The following is a 10,769-nucleotide window of genomic DNA, read 5'->3' as shown; positions in this document are numbered from 1 at the left end:
AAATGTTGTGCCACTTGCAATTATAAAGTGCCAACTGTACTTGGTTTCTGTGCATTCTCACTGCCGGGCTCCGCGTTATGCTGTGTGGCGCATTCTAGTTTTGTGTTCCAAATTCCTCGTTCTGATTTGGAGTTCCAAGTTATGAATCCTGGATATGTTGCATGCACAATAAATGTTGTGCATTTTATTAACTCACATTTTTCAAGTGAGCTTCAGCTAAAAGAGCATGCTAATTTATATGAAATCAGATCATGTAGTACAGTATGATTAGTTATTACATTGGAAGGCTCTCTCTCTCTCTCTCTCTCTCTCTCTCTCTCTCTCTCTCTCTCTCTCTCTCTCTCATCTATACCTCTATCTCTACCTCAATCTTTTTTTCTGGGGCTCAATTAAATTCCCTCGCTCTTTAGAACTACAGCTTAAAGAACTGAAAATGACTGTCTTCTCAGTTGAAGAGGATTCTGTTTGGGGCACAAGCGATCTCCGATTTCTACTGTGTACCAAAGTCAGTACTCACTTATTACAGTCATCTTCTGTGCAGAATTTATATAATAGTTTTACTGCAACCTACCTATCACCTACCCTACACTCCTTCAAACAATGCAATTAAACTTACAAGGAAATGTCCTTTATTGATGATGCAAACAATGGGCCAGAAAAGTCTTGACAGTCACAACTGAAGTGCCCAAGTTATATCTTCTACAATGAAGAAAATCCCCTCGTTTAAACCGACTCCTCCCTTTCAGGGCCATTGTAGGTTGCCTACCACAGCACTGTAAGATACAGCTTTGTTCTCTTTTTCCTCATCTATTTTTTGCTTCTCTTCTCCTTTTTTCCTCTCCTTTTCTTCTTCCCCTCGCCTTTGCCCTGGCAGTGTATTTCTAGTACTCTTGATTATGCAGTTGATCACAGAATAAGTAGTTTCACAAAGCAAAATATCAAAGAAGCTACACAGTCATTCCTTATGAACAGTCAGACTTCCCACTAGACTGCCAGCTACCCAAAACTAGTTCCAATTTGAGTGTATACTAGAGACTTATTAAAAATTTCTACGGCCTATCTGGAAGAGTCTACAGCTGTGCAAAACCTTTCGCCCGGCAGATGTCACTTGGCAGGTTCACCCTCATTTGAACATAGGTGAGCTGGAAACACCATCCATGGTTTCTAGTATGGCATTCCCAAATGGGAAACATGCCAGATGCGGCCTGAGACCCTTAAAGGTCCCCCTACAGGCACCACAGATGAGCATGTGATGTGAGGTGAGCGTGGCATCTTTTGAGGCCTCAAGAGAACGTAGTATCACAGCTTCACGTGCATTTATTCCCTTCACTTTTGTATAGGATCAGCTCATATTTAGGGATGCATAATTGATGCATCCTTTCTCATAACCTCGTGAAAACTAATTGTGGCCTTGCCATGATGGTAAAATCCTTGTATGAATGCTTAAAAAGCAAACCTTCCATCTTCCAATTTCAGTATAAAATACATCAAGCTTTGCAGCCAGGCCAGGCAAAGTTGTTTTCTTCAGCACCAACTAAGTTAAAGTGAAAATGTAATTATTGTGACTTCCAGATCTTTCTATTTCTACTACAATCTGCTTTTCTTATTGGCTTCCTTTCATACTTTATGGCACTGCTGGTATTTTTATGGACTCCTCTTGGTTGCATAGGATCTTCGTAGAAGGAAGAGGCATGGTCAGTTAAAGACTGGGTAATAAAGAGCCAGGGAAACATAACCAGCTGAAATAATTGATTTCTGTTTATACTGTCTGGAAGCGATGTGGCATTTCAGTACGTACTTTGAAAAATCATATTTATTCTGCAATTTTAAAAATGATATAAACAAAATATTTTAAAGTATTTGTGAAGCATCTGTCAACTGATAACATATTTTTAAATGCAATGACTTCTGTATATATCCTTCTATGATCAGTGAGTAAAACTAAAGTTGATCAATATTCAAGCATGATATGCATATGTGTTTACCTAACTGGACTACTTGGCAATTGATCCCAAGTTCTAAATGCATTGAGGTTCATTATGCCACATAGGCAAACCAAAATTTAAAATTATTGTGTGATGTATATGATTTTCATTCAGTTGTGGAAATCCATATGTTCTCCTCCACTGTCTCAAAAGGCTGTCTTCACATCATTAACTGAAATGTGTGAACATTAACTTTCTGTAAAGTGTTAGAGCCAAGAAGTATCTGTTCTTGTATTTGTGGGCTCTTGCAATGGTCCTGTGGTCAGAAGGATAAGCATAATAACAGGACAAGATTTGGAGAACTGGACTTTTTGATCTCAGGCAGAGGGATATAGGGGACAGAACCTCTGTCTACAAGTCCTGTGTTCTATAGTGATGGAGTGGAGATATTTTACAACTAGCTATCAAGAGGAAGAGGAGCTGGAATCCTTGAGTTGCAGCATCTGTCTGCCAATTTCCCTGTGTAAATACTCCCAGTGAGGCCAATCTGGAGCCATGACTGGCATTAGTGAATATGAAGTTGGAAAAATGTGCCCACAGTGAACACTGACTATCTTGCTCCAGCACACCCCTCACGTGTTAGCTTCACCTCTTTTTAGTTAGCTGAGAAAGACTCAGTTGCACCTTCTTTGAGATGTGGGTTTCACATCTCTACAATGAGGATGATCATCACTGTGTCACCCTTGTATCTCTTTGCTAAGGACAAGATGAAGTAATAACTGTGAAATTACTTCATAAGTTCTCTACTAAAGTTGTTTTTGTTTGTTTCTTTGTCTTTTTGAGACAGTGTCTTGCTATTCAGTTTGAGCTAGCCTTGAACTCACTATGTAGCCCAGGTTGGATACTCCAGCCTCAGCCTTCTGAGTTCTGGGTGTCAGGTGAAGTTTCGTAGGATTTAGCCTGTCCCCTGACTAAGGTAATTTTGCAGTTAATAGTGGGATATGAGTACCAAAAATTGATTAAACATTTTTCTATTTATTCTGTAACGTAATTCAACTCTATGATTCTCCTTTCCCCAAGAGGGATGCATATTTGAAGAGTATTGTTTTAAGAAATGTTCTGTAAACATCTCTCTCTCTCTCAGTAACAAAATGCATATACCCTTAGAACACCCACATTTGTTTCTGCCTAGAAATATTTATTCATTCTTCTCCTTACCCATGCTCTAAGAAGTTTTATATGTAATATAAACATTTCATCCATCTTCTAGCTCTGCAGTTCCTGATCATTTGTGACAGGATATTCTGTCTTCTCATAGATGCTTCCAACCATTTCTCATTACTAGGATTCCTTGGGCACTGAGGATGTAGCAAGATATCGGATCCTATGTTCATGCCTTTTCTCTATGATAAAAACATCCACTCTGTCATTACATTTGGAATCACCTTGCAAAATGAGATTTCTCAATTACTGTAACTTTCCCTTCTGGAAAGCATAATCTTCCAATTCTAAAAGACGCTTGGCCTTTATTAAGTAAATGACTTGTTTTGCAGTTATTAGAGTACAAAGACATTTTACAATTAAGATATATTTCAATAATGTTTTCCTTGCTAGCATTTTAATATTTTAAATGAGACAGTGTCACGAGAAAGCCTTGAACACCTTAATGCTTATCCCCAGGTGGGTCTTATCTTAGACTAGATTTTTTTGTCACTAGCTTTTCTGTCTCAGAAAGTGAACTTTTTAACACAGAGAGAACGAGTGTGTTTTTCATATCAGATGCATGCTGAACAATTCCCGGTCTGGTGTATAGCCCTAAAAGGCAATATGTTAACACACTCTGACAACTATAATATTGCTCGGACCTGAGAAGTGGGGTTGACATGACCAGTCTGTTATTTTCTTCATGCTTTTAGATGCTTAGCAGGAAAGTACCACTATAAGAAGGATGAAGGATGTTTAAAACACCCTAAACCAAGGCTGGTGTTACTATATTTCTCTGTTGATCATTTTATGCTGTGATTTCTTTGTGCCTTTATCTCCACAGAGATGAGTTCCATATAGAAATTGAGGTCCATAGGGTAGATCTTTCTCGCCTTGACTGTGTTTGTCTGAACTCCAGAAATGTATGCCTTTATGGCTCACATTTAGCACTTTCCTATTTAACTAAGTCCCCTCTAATTTCTTTAGAAAATCAGTTCCATTTGTCAAGTACTGCCTTGGTCTAAAATTTTTTCTTTCCATTAGAGTAACTTCCCTTAGAGGACAAATGTCTGGTCTATGCAGTCAATGTGCATTTTGTAACTGTGGCAAAGAACAACCTTATTTCCCATTATTTAAGTTTTCCTTCACAATTGCCATATAAGACATTGTTATAAAATAAACAATCCCCAAATTAAATTGCTTTACATGGACATTCTTTATCCTCACCCATGTAAGGCTCTGTGTAAAGGTCTGGGTATGGCTGGCTTGCTGTACAGTAGGCTCCTGTCATATCCTCTCAGGGAATCAGGCTGGGTAGCACCAGGGAAACTTTCTTGTGCCAATAACAAAGACCCAAGAGAGCAAGTCTAAACATACAAGCACCTGTCAGTAGCACATCTGCTAGACTCCAAGTATCTAAGTCAAGGTATGTACCAAGTCCCAAAACCAAGATTCATCAAAGTACTCACTACAAGGAAACATCAGTGAAACAGGAATGTACATCACAGTAATATTCAAAAATACTAATCTAACCTAGCATAGAGGCTTTCCTACACAATACACAATTTCAACAGTTATAAGTACAACTGTAAATTGTACCTTGTTTGGTCTAGTTATATTATAGAATCTTTTAAAGCAAAGATTATATAGAACAAAAAATGCATGCACATACAAGCATTGACTATATAAATATTTAAACACCAGAACAAAACTAAATTTTGTATATGATATTTGAAAAAAATGATTTAATGTGTCCAAATCTAAGTCCATAAATTTATTGTGCTGAATGTGTGCTTGACCTCGTGCTGATGCCTATTAAATGGTACCCTTTCACACTGCAGCACATGGCAGACCCTAAGGGAATCTCTTGGTAGTCATAGCTGTTCAGTGACTATTGACTCATTAACTATAGCATCTCCATTTTGTATAGTCACTTCCTAGCATCTGGAACAATTTCAGGGCCATAGGGCTTATTAGCTTTTAACTACACAAACCAAATGCTTTTCTAATTTTAAACATCATATCATTGTCCCAACTATTTTGAATTATATACAGCAATTGTTCTCAGCTCTACTGTCTGCAGATGACTTTGGTCTTGCAACACATCATGTGGATCACCTCCTCCGTCTGCTTCCATTCACCATGGCAAGAAAAATCCAACCAGAATTAATGGGCAACCAGGCCCCATTCTCATTGAGAACATCTGTTTCTTATTAAATATCATAAGCAATGTATTAATTCTTGCCAGAAACAAAAGTAAAGACATTGTCATACGAAAAGTATTACCATTACAAAAGACCAGTCAGCAGAGCACCTGGAGGACTGGCTTGCTCAGACAGTCCCCTAGGGTATCATTAATCTGGGGACACAAGATGTCAGGTTTCTTCTGTTAGCATACTGAAGAAGACAAAGTCAGACGCTGTCTGATCTGCAGAACCCACGCTTTCTAGTTGATTTGTGTGGTTGGGCTATAATAAAGATGGATGGATTAGTAGTTGGTGGGATGACCACACAAGTCCCATGGAAGAACACAGAAAATCTCATACAGTGGGGATACTGCAAAGGATGTCAGAAAGGTCCAGAGCAAACTCAGCCATTTGCAAGAACCAACTAAGGTCCTAAAAAGTGCAGTATTCCCAGGCAGCTAGCGGCAAAGTCAAGCCAAGAATCTAGATCTTGTAAAGCCTCATCAGTGTCTGTAAACAATGTCCCACAAATGTGGATTATTTTCTTTTAAAACCCAGTCCAATCAATGATTCGTTATATAATATTGCAGTGACTTTGAAGTTTTTGCAAAGAACGTGCCTTTCCTACTGCTTGAGTACTGGAAGAATATGTTTTTCCATAGTGATGATGATAATGGCTAGTATTCTTTTGATTCTTGTTGTATGTTAGGAGTTAGGTTCTTTGCATATACTTTTTCATTTAATCTCCAAAAATTAGACTACTTTTAAATCTCATTTTATAGATGGTAAAACATGTTCCCACAATATTATTTTTCCAAGTTACATGAGTGTTGAAATCAGGATATAAACTAGGTAAAATGGATTCCTATCTCTGTATATTGCAGTGTCTTTGTCACATTACATCCTAGCTGTGTTTAGTTTCTTGTGTCAGTGATTTTTTCAGCTTCTGCCAGTATATGTGGTCTATGCGCTGGGTGAAATATTTACATGTACATTAATTAATTATAAACATCAATTTGACTGTTCTCTCAGTCTTGTTCAAACTTTTGCATTTTCTTTTGTGTGTTTAGTATTCCTTGGTTTTTCTTCAAACTTGGACATAATTAATATTAAAGAGGTTTACAGTTCTTTTTGATGGGTGGAAGACTTGAGATCATTCCTCTCCAATGGTCTTCAATTACCTATTATGTCTCCCCAAATACAGCTTTGAGACTATGCGGTCACAGTATATCTAGGAGACTAATGAAAATGCGTGAACTTTACATATGAAGGTAACAGCTAAAGCCTGATTATGAAGGCCCAACTTCAATCCAGGAACCACTGCCTTGGTTGCAATATAGAATATGCCAAATTTTTTTGTTTAAATATTTGAGTAGGTTACCTTTTTATAAATAGCACCTAAATTCTTGCTTATTTTTCATAAGCAAATGTTTTATATCAAATGGGCCCAAAGGAAGGAGAAGATTGAGTTATTCATTTCATTCACCTGCACAGTACCTGCTGAGATCTGTTGATTACAGGGTTACAGCTATTCTGACCAATCAAAGTAAAATCCCATTTCTTTTAGGGCACTAAGGGTGTCATATGATTCCATTCAGTTTTATTTTCCATCAGTCCGTCACGTAGTCCTTTTAATGTTACTACTTCTAATAGAGGTGCATTGGTACCTCATATAGTTTTACTGTATTTTTATTTATGGCTAATGCATTTGTTAATTTTTCCTGTAATGTTATCACTGCCTTTGTTAAATTGTTTTTTCAAGACTCTTGATCACTATTACTTGGTTCATTCTTTCTTATTGTTTAGTTCAAAAGCTTAAAAATATCCTTTAGCTAGAAGTCCCTTTACCAAATACTCAATTTATAAGTGTTTTATTCCAGTCTGTAAATCCTTTCCAGCTTCTCTCAAGTATGTCTATCACATGGCAAAACTATTATTTTTAAAAATTCAGCTTGTCTTTGTTGCTCTTGTCTTTATGGAACATAATTTGATGTTATGTTTAGGAATTCCTTACTTAACTTTTCTTCCTTTGTTTTGCATAGTTTAAACTCCTTAAAACTCTTAGCACACAGGGAAGAAAGAGTACAGAAGTCTCTAATGATTTTGTGGACTAATTATGTGAGTCATTGTTTTGAAGCTGTGTTGTTAGGTGCATACTCATTTATGATTGTTATGTGTAATTGGAGAATCAAGATGTTTGTCCTTTTGTGAAATTCCTCATTTTCTTTGATATTTTTTGTTCTTTTGAAGTTAACTCTGACTGGTATTATATAGCTGTTACTATACTTTTACTATGTATGTTTGGTACAGTGTATGGTATCTTTTTCCATTTAACCTGCCTATATTATTAAATTTTAAATGTTTTTATTGTAGACATTTTTTAAAAAATTAAAGCAAGAAAGAATAAAAACAATGATACAGAATTTTTAAAAAATAACAGACTAACAATGATTAATGTATTGCATATTGCTATCTTTAAAGTAGTTGTTCAGATTACAAGATATAGACATGCTAATAATGATCAATCAAACAATGAAAGCATAAGCCATTATTTTGGTGAAATAACAGAGACTAGTAGTATAACTATCTACCATATACATATAATCTTTACCCTTCTTTCATTTCTCCTTTCCCCATCCCAATTGTTCTTTCCTTTTGAGCAGTTTCTTCATACTCACAATATCTAGGATATATTTTGGGTTTTATTTACTTTCAGTGTTTTACACTAGGGAGACAATATGATGCTTACACATGCAAGTCTGATTTATTTCACTTAAGAATATGGTCTCAAGTTACATGTACTTACTATAAAAGTCTCACGTATCCTTATTTATACCTGAGCAATATTCCACTGTGTAAAAATACTACATCTTTTTTATCAATTCAGTAGTCAACTGAGAAGGGGTTCCAAGATTTATGTATTACAAGTTGTGCTGTTATAAAGATTGGTGCACATATATCACTATAGTATGATGTTTTCAATGCTTCTGGGAAGACATAGAAAAGGGGGACAACTGAATTGAATAGGAATTCTAATCCTAGTTGTTTGAGGAATCTCCACCCTAATTTCCACAGTGGTTGTAACAGTCTACATTCCTATCAACAGTGGAGAAGAGTTCCTTTTCCCCCACAACCCCTCCAGCATTTGCTATTGGTCAATTTCTTGATAATAGCCATTCTTTCTGAAGTGAGATGGAATCTGTGTTGTTTTAACTTGCATTTCTCAAACAACCAGTAACGCTGAACGTTGTCTCAGATTTATTTGCATTTTGTAGTTTTTTAATCTGAGAAGTGTGTATTCATCTCAATTGTCCATTTGTGAACTGGGTGTTTGAATTTATATGGTCTGATTTTTTAAAAAATTTTATTATGTTCTACATAGAAATCCTTAGACAAGTTTTTACTCATTCTTTTAGTCAATCTGTTTTCACTGATTAATATTTTACTACTTCAAGTAATGTAGAAAATGTGCAGTGTTAATACCAAATTCACTCTCCTTATGTTACATTTTTCATATATTATAACTGTTTTCCATTGATAACCTGATAAATCAGTGGTACATTTTTTCAGTCTCATGAAACTTTTTAAAAAGCTAAAAAGTATAAAAAATAACCTGTCATAATTATCATGATATTTATCATTTCCTTTTTCTTGATGATTTAAGCTTTCTAGCGGTTTCTTAGGCAGAGGTACCAGGAAGGAACAATTCCAGTTTTCCTCCATCAGAGAGCATCATAGTAGAGTCTGTACCTGACTTTGATTTCTGAAAGATGTATTCACTGGCAACAGATCAGGTGTAATATTTTTCCTCTCACAGGTTTTGCAACTTGGGGCACTTTTTCTTTGATACCATAATTTCTACTAACAAAATTATAATCACCAGTAACAGTGCTCTCCTGTAGGTAGGGTCTAATTTTCTCTGCTGACTTTGAAGACGTGTTTATCTTTAGTGTTTGCAACCTTTAGTACAGTGAGTCTCAATATGATGTTCTTTGAGTTTGTTCTTCATACGATTCATAGTTTCTTGTGGATGCAACATTTTGTTTTTGTCAAATGTTAGGAGTATTTTAACTATTGTTGCTTTAATATTTTTTATCCTTCACTTTCTTCTCCCTTATGAATGACACAAATTTTATATTTTTTGATATTGATTCACAAGACCATAAAACTCTATATATTTGCTTCCCTTTTTTCTGTTATTCAAATTGTATAAAATTTCTATTATTCTATCTTTATGTTTATTTATTCTTTTCTCATATGCCTCTTCTCAGCAGTTGACCCAATCCAGTCAGTTTTTCAGTTTCATTTACTGTGTTTTCCAGTTGAGTTTTTTTCATGCAGTTCAATATATCTTCTTTTCTTTGCTAAGAATTTAATTTTTCCAGTGATTTGTTTTTTGGGGTGTTTGCATAATAGCTCTTTAAAAACATTTAATAGGCAATGTCTGTATCATTGTGACTTTAGCGTTTGTTGATTTTATTTTCCCACATAAGTTGACCTTTTCCTAGTCACTCATATGCTGAGAAATTTTGTTCCACATACTGGCTTTTTTTTTTTTTTTTTTTTTTTTTTTTTGTCTTTTTCCTTTTTATCGGTACCAGGGATCGAACTCACGACTGCCTGCTTGCAAGGCCGGCGCTTATGCCGCTGAGCTAAATCCCCAGCCCCATACTGAAACCTGTGTCTTGTCAATACCATATAGAAAACATACAACCAGGCAGATAGCTCCAAGATACATTCTATGGACTATGGTTCCAAATGCAGGTCAGTTGTCAAATCCTTTGCAGTGCTATACACGTCTCTCTTTCTGTGTCACCCAGAATGAAATCTGGGATGTGGCCTATGGTGTGTCTGTCAGTTTAGTTTTCAAAATCTTTTATACACTGGATTGGATCAGTTCTGCATATCTGCACCTCAGGTAGTGAGGCAAGGAGTTCATAAATATCTTCATGGTGTTGTTTTCCTGAGTGATCTCCTTTCTTTAATCTCCTTAATATATATTTTTTTTTATTCCCCGAGGCTCCTCTTTCTGATCTGACAAACAGAAAATGAGGGCTTAGTTACCCAGTTCTGCCATGCACTTTTGCAATCGTGCCCACATCTGCAGTCAAGTAGCAAGAGAACAAAGAAAGAGGAAAAGCAACAAGAGTTTGTCCTGCACTTTTGGAAGCACAGCTCCACAGAATGGAGAGGAAGGGGCCTCAGCCTCACAGTTTGGGCTCCTACAGAAGCGCATCACTGCAGGCAGCTGCTGCCTCCACAGGATTTCATGGAGCCTGGCGTTCAGAAGAAAAAAAAGGAGCAAGTAGGAAAAGGAGAAGAAAGGGGACAGAGGGGAAGGTGAGGAGTTAAAGGGATGGATATTGTGTTTTAGGTATTACCACTTCCCTTGCTCTCTCATTAAGCCAGAAGTAGAGGGCTACTCCTGGATCTCCGACTGTACCTTGTACACTGA

Source organism: Cavia porcellus, unplaced genomic scaffold, assembly GCF_034190915.1.
Source record: "Cavia porcellus strain 051 isolate PalLab524CR breed Dunkin Hartley unplaced genomic scaffold, mCavPor4.1 scaffold_23, whole genome shotgun sequence".
Lineage (NCBI taxonomy): Eukaryota > Metazoa > Chordata > Mammalia > Rodentia > Caviidae > Cavia > Cavia porcellus.
This window is presented reverse-complemented; position numbering follows the sequence as displayed.